The sequence below is a fragment of the Schistocerca serialis genome, chromosome 5 (assembly GCF_023864345.2).
Source record: "Schistocerca serialis cubense isolate TAMUIC-IGC-003099 chromosome 5, iqSchSeri2.2, whole genome shotgun sequence".
Classification (NCBI taxonomy): domain Eukaryota; kingdom Metazoa; phylum Arthropoda; class Insecta; order Orthoptera; family Acrididae; genus Schistocerca; species Schistocerca serialis.
Window position 1 is genome coordinate 562,979,402 of NC_064642.1, and position 16,507 is coordinate 562,995,908.

The 16,507-nt window shown below is 37.5% G+C and overlaps 1 protein-coding gene across 6 annotated transcripts in view; it reads right to left on the reverse strand.

Moving 5' to 3' along the window:
* Positions 1-6,255: 6,255 nt before the first annotated feature.
* Positions 6,256-16,507, reverse strand: part of LOC126480686 (protein lingerer) — a 134,059-nt gene continuing 123,807 nt past the window's right edge. For all 6 annotated transcript variants that reach the window (XM_050103920.1, XM_050103919.1, XM_050103918.1 and 3 more), the window contains one exon: positions 6,256-7,794. The gene's annotated coding sequence lies outside the window, so the exon portion shown is untranslated. The remainder of the gene's footprint in view (positions 7,795-16,507) is intronic.

Genomic DNA, 16,507 nt, shown 5'->3' on the forward strand with positions numbered 1-16,507 from the left:
AAGAAGGCTAGGAGAGTATTCTTACTAGAAAGAGCAGATAAGCAGTTGTTAGCATCCCACTTAATAAATGAACTGACTTCATTTACTTCCAGTACAATGGACGTGGAAGAATTATGGGCAAATTTTAAACACATTGTAAATCACGCATTGGATAAGCATGTGCTGAAAAAGTGGGTTACGGACGGAAAAGACCCACCATGGTTTAACAGCACAATTCGGAGAATGCTCAGGAAGCAAAGGCAGTTGCACTCGCAGTACAAGAAAGATCGGGAGAATGAGGACAGGCAAAAGTTAGTAGAGATTCGTGCTGCTGTAAAAAGAGTGATGCGTGAAGAATTCAACCACTACCACCATCATACCTTAGCAAAAGATCTTGCTGAAAACCCAAGGAAATTCTGGTCTTACGCAAAATCGTTAAGTGGGTCGAAAGCTTCCATCCAGTCACTCACTGATCAGTCTGGCCTGGCAACAGAAGACAGCAAAACGAAAGCTGAAATTTGAAATTTAACATTTGAGAAATCTTTCTTGCAGGAGGATCGTACAAACATACCGCCGTTTGAGTCTCCTACAGATTCCTGTATGGAGGACATAGTGATAGACATCCCTGGGGTTGTGAAGCAGCTGAATGGGTTGAAAATAAATAAATCACCAGGACCTGATGGGATTCCAATTCGGTTTTACAGAGAGTACTCTACTGCATTGGCTCCTTACTTAGCATGCATTCATCGCGAATCTCTTGCCCAACGTAAAGTCCCGAGTGACTGGAAAAAAGCGCAGGTGACGCCTGTATATAAGAAGGGTAGAAGGATGGATCCTCAAAATTATAGACCAATATCCTTAACATAGGTTTGTTGCAGGATTCTTGAACATATTCTCAGTTCGAATATAATGAACTTCCTTGAGACAGAGAAGTTGCTGTCCATGCATCAGCACAGCTTTAGAAAGCATCGCTCCTGCGAAACGCAACTCGCCCTTTTTTCACATGATAACTTGCAAACCATGGATGAAGGGTATCAGATGGATGCCATATTCCTTGACTTCCGGAAAGCATTTGACTCGGTGCCCCACTGCAGACTCCTAACTAAGGTACGGGGATTGGTTCCCAAGTATGTGAGTGGCTCGAAGACTTCTTAAGTAATAGAACCCAGTACGTTGTCCTCGATGGTGAGTGTTCATCGGAGGTGAGGGAATCATCTGGAGTGCCCCAGGGAAGTGTTGTAGGTCCGCTGTTGTTTTCTATCTACATAAATGATCTTTTGGATAGGGTGGATAGCAATGTGCGACTGTTTGCTGATGATGCTGTGGTGCACGGGAAGGTGTCATCGTTGAGTGACTGTAGGATGATACAAGATGACTTGGACAGGATTTGTGATTGGTGTAAAGAATGGCAGCTAACTCTAAATATATATAAATGTAAATTAATGCAGATGAATAGGAAAAAGAATCCTGTAATGTTTGAATACTCCATTAGTAGTGTAGCGCTTGACACAGTCACATCGATTAAATATTTGGGTGTAACATTGCAGAGCGATATGAAGTGGGACAAGCGTGTAATGGCAGTTGTGGGGAAGGCGGATAGTCGTCTTCGGTTCATTGGTAGAATTTGGGAAGATGTGGTTTGTCTGTAAAGGAGACTGCTTATAAAACACTAATACGACCTATTCTTGAGTACTGCTCGAGCGTTTGGGATCCCTATCACGTCGGATTGAGGGAGGACATAGAAGCAATTCAGAGGCGGGCTGCTAGATTTGTTACTGGTAGGTTTGATCATCACGCGAGTGTTACGGAAATGCTTCAGGAGTTCGGGTGGGAGCCTCTAGAGGAAAGGAGGCATTCTTTTCATGAATCGCTACTGAGGAAATTTAGAGAACCAGCATTTGAGGCTGACTGCAGCACAGTTTTACTGCCGCCAACTTACATTTTGAGGAAAGACCACAAAGATAAGAGAGATTAGGGCTCGTACAGAGGCATATACACAGTCATTTTTCCCTTGTTCTGTTTGGGAGTGGAACAGGGAGAGAAGATGCTAGTTGTGGTACGAGGTACCCTCCGCCACGCACCGTATGGTGGATTGTGGAGTATGTATGTAGATGTAGATATGAAACAGAAGAGTTTGTTGCAAAGCTGTATGACAATTAGTGATGTATTGTACAAGACCTGTTTATACATATTAAATGTGAAGTTTCTACCAATAGCAGGCTTTTTTTCTTTTTCTTTTGTATTGTTAATGTACACCAGGACCAGCTAAATGCTGCACACTGTGCTAAAGTGCAACAGTGTGGCACAGGTGCGCACATCACAGAAAGCAGACAAAGCAAAACAGCAACATCTGTGGCCAGGCACATATATCAAATGAGCAGTGGCAGTTCCGCTTCCTTGTTTGTGTGGTACCAGGAGACCAAAGCATATCCAGTCTTGCTTCCCTCTGGAGACCGTAGCCTTACATGAGGTGTACTGAGAAATTGCGAGTATTGCAAAAAAGCAAAGAATGGGAGATTTGTGTTCTTAGTCATTTAAACACGACTGGGAACTACAACTCTTCTCAACAGCAGTAAGTGAAAACACAGTGTTTCCTATGCCACTGAATAATAGGTGGCCAGCACAAGTTCACAATTGAAACAGAAAGACACTATGATTCATTTCATAAAGAGACTATTGTACTGAACAGTGAAGAACAGCAAATGCGCTTAAGAAAATGGATGAGGCACATCAACATGTTATAATTTATACATCTTGAACTCTTCATTTCTTGTGTTAACATTTGCATCTATTTTGCTGTATAACATACTATTTTCAATTTTCCAGAATGACAATCATAGTACATCTGCACTGCGATTAAGTTTCAAAACTGCATTAAGAATAGAAAGGTCTGGGGAACTGTTTTCTGAAGGGGGTTTTGTGTGTGTGTGTGCGTGTGCGAGTGTATACCGTCCTTTTCCCCCCCTGAGGTAAGTCTTTCCTCTTCCGGGATTGAAATGACTCCTTACCCTCTCCCTTAAAACCCACATCCTTTCGTCTTTCCCTCTCCTTGCCTCTTTCCTGATGAAGCAACCTTGGGTTGCGAAAGCTCGAAATTTGTGTGTGTGTTTTTTACTGTCTCCTATCAACATACCAACGCTTTCGTTTGGTAAGTTACAGCATCTTTGTTTTTAGATATAAATATCTTACACGCACATACAAAAATCTAACATGATATCAGGCAATCTCGGAAGCCACTGATGCAATGTGAGAGCTGCACATCTCGAACTGCCAGAGAAGTAGTGCTGCACTCTTAGATGAAAATCATGCCATGCAGTTGCAATTGAACTGCACCTGTTGAATGGAAGTACACTAAATGCTTATTGGTGCAGTGTTATCACCATCTCACTACAGTGCACAGTAGTAACATATGGGCAAGCAAGTGAGCTAGTTGCAATAGGGAGACTCGAGTTGGTAGGCAGATGAACCAGCAATTTGCAGCTGACACCAAGATAAGATTTTAGTTTCAATGTGTGATCCCCAGTTTCTATCTTCATTCATGTAGATTTTATCTTGTGAAATTGGATTAATGGTTTTGAAACACAATGCGAACTGTTTAGTAAATAAAATAATACTGGCTGAGAGCTCTAAGATAGTCAAAATTATATATTTAATGCAAAATATCATGAAATTTTAAAATTTCATCTTTTGGGTGTTGATCGTTTAAAAAATATGAAATGACATGAGTGAGTTTTTCATATTTGCTCATAGTTACATAACTACGAATAGCTATTTGTAAGTGAAAGCATCATTCCACAATGATGGGATGACAAATTAAATTAAAAAACTATAGAAGATATAACAAAGTAGTATTCTAAATTAGAATGTCTTTTCAAAGAAAATTTAATCTCAATAGCTCAGAATCACTCATCGAAAGTAAGTGCTTATGTGATTTTCATACTAAATAGATAATGGCATCTAGTTAGCATTTAATTCTTCATTTATTTATACGTGATTTCATGTAGATTTAATGGGAATTACATATTATATACAATCAGATGCATCAGGCAACTCGCACTGCTGGTCAGAGATGAAAATATCTCCCTTCTTTAGTGTTCTAAGTGCAATTTTTGTTTTCTCACAGGCTTGCCATGAAAACATTTAGGGAATTTTCCACCCAAGTTATAGACAAAATTGTAATGTTAGACAATACTTACCTATTAGAAGCACTGAATGATTACAATAAAGGACATTTCAGGAAAGAAACAACAAACAAGTGAGGAAATGCAAGCACATAACAGCATAGAAATATGACTAGTTTTTAAACTACAACATATTTTCCAGTTGAAGTATGTGCTCTTACTTGAACCACATACACAAATTATGATCCACTGCTAGTGTGACACGTCCACCGTATGTGGGTGCATTTGGTTGTCTGTGCGAGAATGCATAATTTACCCAGATAAAAAGTGGTAGCCCAAAAGCTAATGATAACTGTGCTGTGAAGTGCTCCACCCATCAATCAAGTTCAGGTGAGTGGCTGGGCATCTTTTCTCACTTTTGTTTACTGAAGTGAACAGTTTCTATTTTTACAATACTATTAGTGACTTTATGAGCATTGTGATAAATGTTAAAAATTCAATTCTCCCGTGCAGTATTCAGATGGATGGTAGCTGGGACTGTTACTATGATTCTCCCGTGCAGTATTCAGATGGATGGTAGCTGGGACTGTTACTATGACTCTCCCTGCCATGTGGCAGGCACCGCTGACCTATTTGACGAACTGTATTGCCTTAAACAACAAACAAGTGGATATGGTATTTTGTTCTGCTGGTAGAATGGGTGGATCTTGGATAGCAGGCCCAACAAAGGACTCCACATTCAGGTGAACAAATCTGTCAGAATGCACTCACTCATCGGTCTGTGAAAAGCTGCTTTATGATAATCACTTGCAGCATACTCTACAATGAAAATGACTACATTAGGAATTGAAATTCTATGCTGAAAAATGGAGAAGTTAACATGGCTGGACACCCAAAAATATCTCTCTCAATTGTGCTGAGAAAACTAAAGCAATCACAAGTATCAATACTTTCTTTCAACATTTTAAAATGAACTTTTAACATGTAGAAAAACACAGGTTACATCAAACACAGCCAATCTAGTCTAGTGGGCAAGAATAATTTTTTTCTAGATTTTCTGCATTTATGACAAGGAACAATGCTTAAGATTGTACGCAGCTCGTAGGTAACAATCTCTTGCTGGTGTGCCAATGATTATATTCCCAGTATCATGGAAATAACTTCCATCTCCGTACTTTAGGGGACTCTCATAATTATTCAGTGATTCAGTGTATGTATTTTCCTCCAACTGTCAAAAAACACTGGAAAATATTCAAGTCTCTTGCAATACCAGCCATTACAGAGAAATCAAGCATTGTGCAGTACATCTCTGAAAGATTCTAGAAAAGAAATTTTTTACAGTTTAATAAGCCACAGAACCAGGTTATATGGTGTACTAAAAGTTTAATGTGCTTAAACTGAAAAGCTTCCGCCTTTTGTGAAATTCAAGTTAATGATAATATAATGATTATACTCACTGGATTATTTTAGAAGAACAAATGTGGCTTCTAAGATTTCTTGGAAAAAAGAAAAATATGTCTATTCAAATATGAAATGAGCAGAAAATGATTTGTATTTCTTTCCTTTGACACATGGTACTGGTAAATTACAGTGATAACAAACAAAGCGTGGTAAAAATTGCTCCATCATTGACAAATCGAAATTTATCCAAATGTAATTGACTAGTATATCATATGCAGGTCTATTTCAAAACCACTTTGCTAATTAGGAGTTCGAAGAGAAAGCACAACATATGACAAATTTCTGACCTTCAGAAAATAATGTGGAGAAGCTCCATGTCAAAAATAGAAGAACACTCTTTTAAATGACTGACATATGCTCAGAAAATTGTTCATTTGATTACGAACAATTCACATCCTTAAGGCATCATCATTTAGAAGATATAATACAAAACTAAGTTACATACTGTTCATAATTCTTGTATATTACAGCACTTTCTTTATGCACGCAGATCATTACTATATGTTACTGTTGTCTTTGGTCTAGTTTCTTATTTTCTTTAATCAACAAATATAACATGTGCTTATTTCATTTTGCTCATGCCTTGTTATGATAATATCATTGGGAAAAAATTTAAGAGATGGTATCAACAAGATAAATGCTCAAATTCACTTTCATGCGTATGTTTTATACACTGTAGACAAGAAAAGACAAGTTCAGTGTTGAAAAATTGCTATGTAATTACAAATCAAATTGTCCATTTGCTGTACACTGATTGTAAGATGTATTCTATAATCAAATCTCAGCCTTTTTCATAAAAATTCTTTACTAATCTATTTAACTGTACACAATATTGGCCAGTGCTACTTTGTTACTGCTTGGTGTGAAGTCCCAAATATTAAAGCTTGCACAAAATTTACAAATATGAAAACCACTATATTTTAAACAACAATGAGGTAACAACAATTACAATTCTGAAGTCATTAAAAAGATGTAAAAAACAACATAATTTTTGCAACCCAATTACACCTATTTATTAATTAGCCTTTGTACATGCTCGTTTTATAAGCTACTACCTCCAAGCTTACACTGGCCAATGTGATCTCCAAATTTATACATTAGCTCCTTAAATCAGCCATCAGCTTGGAAATATTTATGGGCCTACAGAGATCACACAGGTTCTCAAATAGTAATATTGTCCATACAACTTGCACCAAAAATATAGTGAATGGCCATTAGTATATCTTTCTTTCCCCCCTTAATTGAAAAATGAGCAACAGCAGCCACTGTTGTATAAACCACAAAATGGAATACAAAATACAGAAAGAAAATATTAAATATTTATATTAATTTGATAAGTTATTTATCATCTCTTATCATACTTACAAAACAACTAAGCTACTCATATAATACACAGGGTTGAGATATAGCTTTCTTTGAACACTACAAGTACACTACAAGTTTATCGAACTCTAATACGTGACAGGATGCGTAAGCCCATGAGGGCTAGCAACAGTTTGTCTCTCTGTGACACATTCTGAACAAGAGAGAAAAATAAAGTCAGAAAGCAAACCAAACAGTCTTTTTAGAGATCACTCAGCTTGTGCCTAAGTGTGTAAGCGGGCTCATCCCATCCAAATGCCACAGCAATTGCTTTGGTAGAGGTTTTTTTCCGGATCATGCAATGAAATAACAAAAATATAGAAATGAATATTAATTTAATTCACTTTAATTCTTCACAAATAAAAACATTCTATACAAGAAAGGGGATGGTACCGCTATTCAATCATTTACAAATGTATGAGGTTTCCTATACACTTTAAGCTAACAAAAATACAATGCAATTTAATCTGTGAACTGTTACTGGAGACCATGAATCCTATTAACAGAAGAAACAATACAAACAACTACTTTAAGTCTTAGAACATGCGCTGCAAAATATTAATACAATGAAAATGAGTGAAATCTTAAGTCATGATCCAACATTTTCTTGCCTTAGGAAATGGCTCTATAATTTGGACAGATTGCATATTTAATTTAAAACAAGGGATGAAAAACTGAACACATTAACAGTGTTTAATTTGGAAAACAGTGAGCCATGTTGTACCATTACGAAGCACCTGTTAAAGACTATGGCAGTGGTACTCAGACTCTCAGTATGGAGCCGGTAAGATGGTCATTAAGTTTGCTTGGCACTGGACTTGTTGGGTTGAGCTGATGTCTGTGACCACTGGTTTCGACCACTGCCGTTGTCCTGAAGCAAAAAGAGATACATTGTGAGTATAGTAACCAAGCTCATTTTTTTCCCCTTTTTTTGGTGTGTGTGTGTGTGTGTGGTGTGTGTGTGGAGGGGAGGGGGGGGGGGGGGAGGGGGGGAGGAGGAGGAGGAGGAACAGTCGTACAGGTATTATGAACATTAAAAAGAAAAATGAATCCATAGCAACATTTCAAAGGCATTGAAGAGATCTCTCTTTAAATGCTCACCAAATTCATTAAGTATTGATTTACTACAAGTCATTCTTAACAAGGCATTGTTTTTTACTTCAAAAGCTTCAAACAACTTTTCTTTAAATATCTGGAAAAACAATTTTTCCACCAATAATCATTTGTTTAACAATTATGCAGGTGAATACCATAGTTTTACTTTCCAGTTTTTCCATGTCCGTGATGGACATTTTCTCTTCAGCCACTGAACAACTGTCTGGTAATATAATTTGCATAACTATAATTTTTTTGCAGCAATATTGGCTTATCACAGAATTGCTTTTTTTTCTGGCTTTGTTTCCACTAAACTCACAACTAAGAGCTTGCTAAAAATATTGGAAGACAGAATGCTTTCAGCATAAATAGTGAGCTTCTGAAGTCAGCAATTTTGTGACTGACTGCACAGTATTTTCTTACATTTTTGTGTGTGTTTTCATTAACATTTAAACAAATTTATGCAAAGTTACCAGTATATTTTAGCTCTATCTTCCTGATACTACACACATCCACGCAAACTGGCTGGAAATGTGAGTGAAGGGTAACAATTATTGGAAAAACTATTTTGTTCTACCTACCCTTCTTTTCTTGTTACTGAAATTCTGTACTAGTACAAAATACTTCACACATGTGAAAACTTCCTCTCATCCTTCCTCCTTACAAAAAATGTACACAGCTGATATGATTCAGGCTGGACACTTAAGTATTAGCTACATTCAACAGTGTTCTATTTCCACATTCTGTCCACTTTAGTTTCAAATCAACCTGAAACTGAACATTCTTTTAAAGGTATCCAATATCTAGAAATTGTGGCCTGTTTTTGCTGTGGTCTTCAGTCCAAAGACTGGTTTTATGCAGCTCTCCATACTACTCTCTTCATGCAAGCCTCTTCATCTCCGAGTAACTACTGCAACCTACAACCCTCGGAATCTGCTTACTGTATTCATCTCTTGGTCTCCCTCTACGATTTTTAACCTCCCATGCTTCCCTCCAGTACTAAATTGGTGATCCCTTGATGCCTCAGAATGCGTCCTAACAACCAATTCCTTCTTCTGGTAAGATTGTATTACAGATTTCTCATCTCCCCAATTTTATTCAGTACCTCCTCGTTAGTTACATGGTCTACCCATTTAATCTTCAGTATTCTTCTGCAGCACCACATTACATTTCAAAAGCTTCTACTCTCTTCTTGTCTAAACTGTTTATCGTCCATGTTTCACTTCCATACATGGCTACACGACTTCCTGATGCTTAAGTCTATACTACATGTTAACAACTTTCTCTTCTTCCAGAAGGCTTGTCTTGCCATTGTCAATCTAAATTTTGTATCCTCCCTACTTTGACTATCAACAGTTATCTTGCTATCTTGCTTCCCTCATAATAAAACTCATCTACTACTTTAAGAGTCTCATTTCCTAACCTAATTCCCTCAGCATCACCTGATTTAATTTGACTACATTCCATTATCCTTGTTTTGCTTTTGTTGATGTACATCTTAAATCCTCATTTCAAGATACTGTTCAGCCATTTACTGTGTATGACAACTTTGCAATGCCAAACCTCAAAGTTTTTATTTCTTCTTCCTGGACTTTAATTCTACTCCAAATTTTTCTTTTGTTTCCTTTACTGCTTGCTCAATATACAAATTGAATAACATCAGCGATAGGCTACATCCCTGTCTCATTCCCTTCTCAACCACTGCCTCCCTTTCCTGCCCGTCGACTCATAACTGCCATCTGGTTTCTGTACAAATTGTAAATAGCCTTTTGCTCCCTGTATTTTACCCCCGTCACCTTTAGAATTTCAAAGAGAGTATTCCAGTCAACGTTGTCAAACGCTGTCTCTAAAAGTCTATCTGACCTATCTTCTATGAGAAGTCATAGGGTCAGTATTGGCTTCTATGAGTTTTACCATTCTTCTGTAAAAGATTTGTGCTAGTATTTTGCAGCCATGACTTAAACTGATAGTTTGGCAATTTTCACACCTGACAGCACCTGTTTTCTTTGGAACTGGGATTATTATATTCTTCTTGATGTCTGAGGCTATTTCGCCTGTCTCATACATCACGCTCACCAAATAGAAGAGTTTTGTCATGGCTGGCTCTCCCAAGGCTATCGGTAGCTCTAATGGAAAGTTGTCTACTCCCAGGACCTTGTTTTGATTTAGGTCTTTCAGTCTTTGTTAAATTCTTCATGCAGTATCATATCTCCCTTCTCTTCTTCCTCTATGCCCTCTTCCATTTCCATAATATTGCCCTAAAGTGCATTTCCCTTGTATAGACCCTCTATATACTCCTGCTTACCTTCTTTGCTTAGGACTGGTTTTCCATCTGAGCTCTTGATATCAATACAGGTGCTTCTCTTTTCTCCAAAGGTCTCTCTAAGTTTCCTGTAGGCAGTATCTATCTTACCCCTAGTGATATACACATCTACATCCTTACATTTGTCCTCTAGCCATTCCTGATTAGCCATTTTACCCTTTCTGTCAATCTAATTTTTTTAGACATTTGTATTCCCTTTCAACTGCATCGTTTATTACGTTTTTATGTTTTCTCCTTCAGCATTTCTTGAGTTACCGAAGGGTATCTACTAACCCTTTTCTTTTTACCTACTCGATCCTCTGCTGCCTTCACTTATCATATTCCCTTTCCCTGTTCTTGGCGATTGCTCCCTAATACTCACTCAAACCAACATCTGGTTCTTTCAGTTTATCCAGGTCCCATCTCCTTAAATTGCTGCCTTTTTGCAGTTTCTTTAGTTTTAATCTGCAGTTCATAACTAATAAATTGTGGCCAGAGTCCACAACTGCCCCTGGAAATGTCTCACAATTTAAAACCTGGTTCCTAAATCTCTGTCTTACCATAATATAATCTATCTGAAACTTTCTGGTGTCTCCAGGTCTCATATGACACCAATTGTGCAACTTTCAACAATGATCACACTTATATTTCAATATCTCTGATTACATCCAGGAATGCTAACAGATCCTTAAAAGTACATGCTATCTTTGTGTAAATTGATGATCTCTGAGAAAGATCAATTGTTGTCTTATCATCAATCCATAACATATTCCTTAAGAACATTTCTGGATACTAATGGCATCATATAAATTACCTACTGAAGTTAATGTGATCTGTCTGTACATAATTTCTAGCCATCTCTCCTGATTTTGTGACAACCTGCGTTATCAACTGTTTTTTCCAACACACACACACACACACACATACACACACACACACACACACACACACACACACACACACACACACACACGTACGTCAAGATTTCCTACTCTCCACTCCAGAACTTTCAATGTATCTATCTATCTACTTCTGTGTAGGCAATGTCAAATGATATTGTTGATATTCCAGCCTGAACTTTCCACTGTTTTATTTTCTGTGTTGCTATTCTCACATTGCTGCAAGTTATTTACATTCAAGAACTTTGCAAAATAAGTCATCTATATGTGTCTTCACCATATCTTCAATGATTAGGTAGCCACTGACACCCATCACACCCTGTCATACACCATTTATGTGACATGTTCATTTTCCCTATCTTTTCTGAGACACTATATGTACTGCTGCTAACATCTGCTGCAGAGCTGTCATTTCTCTTCTATTCTCTAAATACTTTAGCATTTCTCTCCTGTTTGGATTATGGAATATGAAAAAAGGCAGCCATCAGTGCACTGCATGAATAGTTCAAAAGCACAGCAAAAATTACAACAAAAAAGTGAAAATACTAGACATGAAAGGTACGGGAAATACAGACATGGAGTTCTAAAAGCAGTAGAAGACCATATTGTAAGTTGAACAAATTAAGTATTTCTCTCAGTTTTGGCATTAGGCATTTATACAAATTTTAGCTTCTTTGTGTCGTCACTCAAAATAGGTTTTAAGTCTTCAGCCAAAATAAAAGCAACCATTTCATTACCAAACAAAATGCATTCTACCATAATTGCATACTTACGTGCATAAACCACAACTACTGGATTTTGGAAGGCTGTCTTACTGAAGGACCTTTTACAACAGAGAGCAATGCCCTATTCAGAGGTGTGTTACAATTTTTTCACCTTGTTTAACTTACTGAAGAGAGAGATGTCAATGTCTGGACCACCTACCAGTGTTTTGTCCTTCACCCTTAACTGCATAGAGAACTAAACCACTGTCTATGGCTGGTCCATCTCACAATCTATTTCACTAATATGAGCTATGATACACAGCAGAATGATACCTATTCCCCAGTCATTTGTAAGATGAGAAGAGACATTTCTCTGTTTGATATGCTATATTATTTACATGCACCACAACTTCGGGAAAATAAAAACTGAATGTAAATGTACCGGAATGTTCTCAGGGAGTTTGAGCAGATAAAATGTTCTATAAAATAGATGTTCCACACGTGCTCAAAGACCTCAAAGATCACATGTAGTTCTGCACTAAATACATTACGTAATTTTATGAGCCGATCTTCAGAATACTAGCCGGGAAGGCTGTCTCCTTGTTCAGATGCACCAATATAAATGGTAATGCAACTGCGATGTTCACATAAAATTTATAAAATGGATATCTCAAAAAACAATGTGGAGTGAAATCCACTTTTCACTTTCAAAATAATCCATACATTTATACTTCATATTACAAACTACGTAACTGTTCCTAAGCAATTTACTGAACACAGTTGCTAGTGTTTGTCAAGCCATATGGAACATCAATAATCTTAGAACACACAAAAACTTGTATTTCTGAGCAGCAGCTGCCAAGTGGGCAAGTAACTGCTACCAGCTTCAGCATGGTGGCTGGTTGCAGAGGTACTTTTGGCCAATGGAAATCTCTTCATGAATAGATTGTATCAATGACTTTCAGATATAAGCTCAATGTGTAACATTCACAGCTACACCTTCTGCATTTTTACTTCGCTTTCAGTTCCTATTTATCCAGCAGAAGTCTAGAAGCTTCAGAAGGTTTTGTATTAGTGACAATCTTTAAGGTGAGAAACTGCTTACACAGAAGTGTCAAGAGTTGAATTATTGAAAAAAGTCTCACTTTAATTTCATATATTTTGAGTACTGATCTTTCTATTGTACAAGGGTCGCCCAGAAAGTAATGAACGTTTTTTTCTCAGCTGAAAATGCTACGAATGCAAAACATTACGTATGTATTATTTGAAATCTACTGAGTGAGTACACACCCAGTTTTCGTCACTTCCGACAGATAGCATAGCTACAGGACAGATTAAAAATGGCGTCTGTAAATGCTTGTGCAAAGTCTACAGATAATCTGTTGTTGACAGAAGAAGGTTTAGTCTCTGGGCACAGAGAGTGAGGTCATCAGAAGGCAGTTCGGCAGAGCTCCACGATTTGCAACGGTTGGGGAGACCATTCACGGCTGTCACACCTGACATGTTGTAGCGAGCTGATGTTGTCATTCATGAGGACATACGCATTACGATTCGGCATTTGGCACTGCACCTGTCAATCAGCAAGGAAGTGTGGATGCAATTATCTGCACTCTTGTATATTAGTACCGAAAGGCCTTACACGCCCTTGTTTCACACTGGAGGAAGGCCATAGAATGGGATGGAGATTATGTGGAAAAATAGGGTGTGTAGATAAAACACCATTCTTTCGTGTGTGTAATTCTCATTATATTCAATAAAGAATTGTTGTACAGGGCAACCTTAGTATTAAAATATGCCTACAGATACAAATATTAAGTTATAAGGCTATTAGAGCTTTGGATCTGCCTTTCTGTACATTAGCATACTTTCACACATTTTCCACGCTTCCAATAAAAGTTGCCAAGTAAATGATAGCATATAATACTGTTTTGGATCCATGCAACGTAGTCTCCACAGTATCTCACTGTAAGTGGATTACTGAATTTTTAATGTTTTAAAATAATAATCCACCACATGGCAAAACAAATTATTTAGCACCAGTTTATTATTCATTATGTGAACTGTGAAAGGGTGTAGAAAATCTAAGTAACTGTAGAAGACATGATTCCAAGGTTGTTGTAATTTATAGAAGAATAAGAATTCTCACCCAAAATAACTGGTTCAGTGGGCACTTTCTTCCACACTATTATCAATTTTTTAATTTCTGTGACTTCAACCACTTCACAGAGTGTTATATTTTGGGACACTTCTTATGCAGCTGGTGGATTCCCCATTACTCCTCTGAACACTTGCCAGATGTTGCATTCGAGATGCTGCAACTCACATATTTGTTTTGTACAAGCTGTGAGTGTACAATTTGATTGATAGTGCAGGTATTGCTCCATGTGCACTGATTTTCGATACATGCTATGTCACAGGTTCCCGCCATCTCTCGTAACCAGCATATCTAGAAATGGTGCTTGATCCTACCTCCACAGCAAATTTTATGTTAACATGGAGACTGTTCAGCTGTCTTAGGACGTTTCAGAGCTGTTCATCGCCATGATGTACAGAGGAACCTGTGCAACGCAGAAGCTCTACAACTTCAGCTGTATGGACTACCAAAAATTCACAAAGATGACGAACCGTTAATACTGATCATATATGCACAAAGCTCATCGATGTACAAACTGGTGAAATACTTTGCCCCTCTGCTTCACCCACACATGGGGCAGACTGGCACATACATAAATGACAACAAAGCTAAATAATACTTCAGAAAGGGCTATTTACAAGGAATCTGTCAAAGCATTTCCTCAATTTAGATAATAAAAAATAACTAACCATGTCACTGATCAGTAACAGTTGCAGGTGTTCTATCTAACAGCTTCCAGGATCAATTAAAATTTGATTTTCATCATTTCACATGATTACTGACCAACTTTGAAAGTTCAAAATGCTGTCATAATGATTAAGAGGTATAATCTTATATTAAAAGCTTAACAGAATAAGGCAAGTATTACTTTCAGAAACTTGTTTTTGTCTTGAGACAGAGTAACTGGTGGTGCGCTAAAATCTGGACTTGATTCATCCAGTATTTGAGAATGTGAGCACTTAATATCTTCCAACAAACTTTACACACAATTTATATCACTGAAAGTATCTGCAAAATTATATCACTGTACAGTTCATAAGATATGATATCATAAACATTGAGATGTCTTAAAAACTTGCTTTTGCTTAAAATGGTGCACAAATTGTCCAGGCTACTCTCATCCAGTGTTTCATAATCAGGGCACTTTCCGACTTCCAACAAACTTCAAGCATAATTTCAAACCCTTACTAAACTTTTTTCTCACTCACAAGCTTAAAGGCAAATAATTAACATACTAACTCATTTGTCAAGCAAGCAGATGTTTGAAGCTGTTTTATACATGGTAGTTCGATTGTTTAAAGATCAGGGGTTTGCTGATATTTCAATACAATGTCAGTCCCCTTTATACTTGTGTAGTCAACACAACCTAACCTAGTCTTGATATTTGATGTAGTGCCAGTTAAATCATGCAAGGAAAAATCTTTCATTGAAACAATCTAAAATTTAGCTAACTCAGTAACATTACATATAACATACCCCTGCTTTTTCTGTAATATAAGTATTGTGGACCAGTTCTTGTTTTATTGAATAAATAGCAATCAACATAACTGCAATTTTTTGTTGAAAAAAGGCTACTAAATAATCTCTCTGGACTAAAAAAATGTCAGAATGGAAAACTGTGAAAATTGCCATAGAATGGAGTGAAATAGTCAACAGTGTGAAGACTGTATGCTTTTATCATCTTTGGTGCTATGAAGCAATCAACCTGAATGGAGAAGTGGCTTGCCTTTGATGCCATAGTGTTTCACATGTTAGTCCACAGCTATGGAGTAGCACCAGTTGATCTTAAACTTGTTGCTGATTTGGCAGGAGTTAGAATAATAACAGTTGAGAGCTGCAGTAAGGTCATGAATAGGGTAGGTATTGTGGCCAAACCTGCCAAATTAGTTAAGACCTTCAAGATATGTTTCTAGTACACTAGCTTTAGTATAGACATCTGTCAGACTCACTGCTCTGGTTATTACGGACAAAATTGTGCAGGGAACACAGGAGTTTAGGAACATCCTGCAAACCAGAGAAAAAGTGCAATTGAGGCTAGTAGTACTCACCAGGACACCATGAGAGGGGAACATCTGAGTTGTACACAGGTCCTGGGGTATGAAATACCAAGTAACTAGCATTTTAAATCCACCTACATGGCCTAGCTATGTCACCTTGTGTATTACGTTCTTAGGGAAAACATTTTGGTAAAAATCTTGCAGCGACTAGTACGGATATTGAGAATAGGTTGGCCAACATTATCCTCAACCACACAACTGAGGATGACGACAAGCACGTCATTGGCAACACACTACACAGCAATGCTAAGGTTGTGTCACTTGGTTATACATACCCAGGATGTGGTGTACTGTGAATAAGTAAATACTAAGAACTCACTCAATAGAGTGCGGTGACAACATGAATGTGACTGAAGTGTCATTCCCATCAAAGCCACACTACACACAGCATGG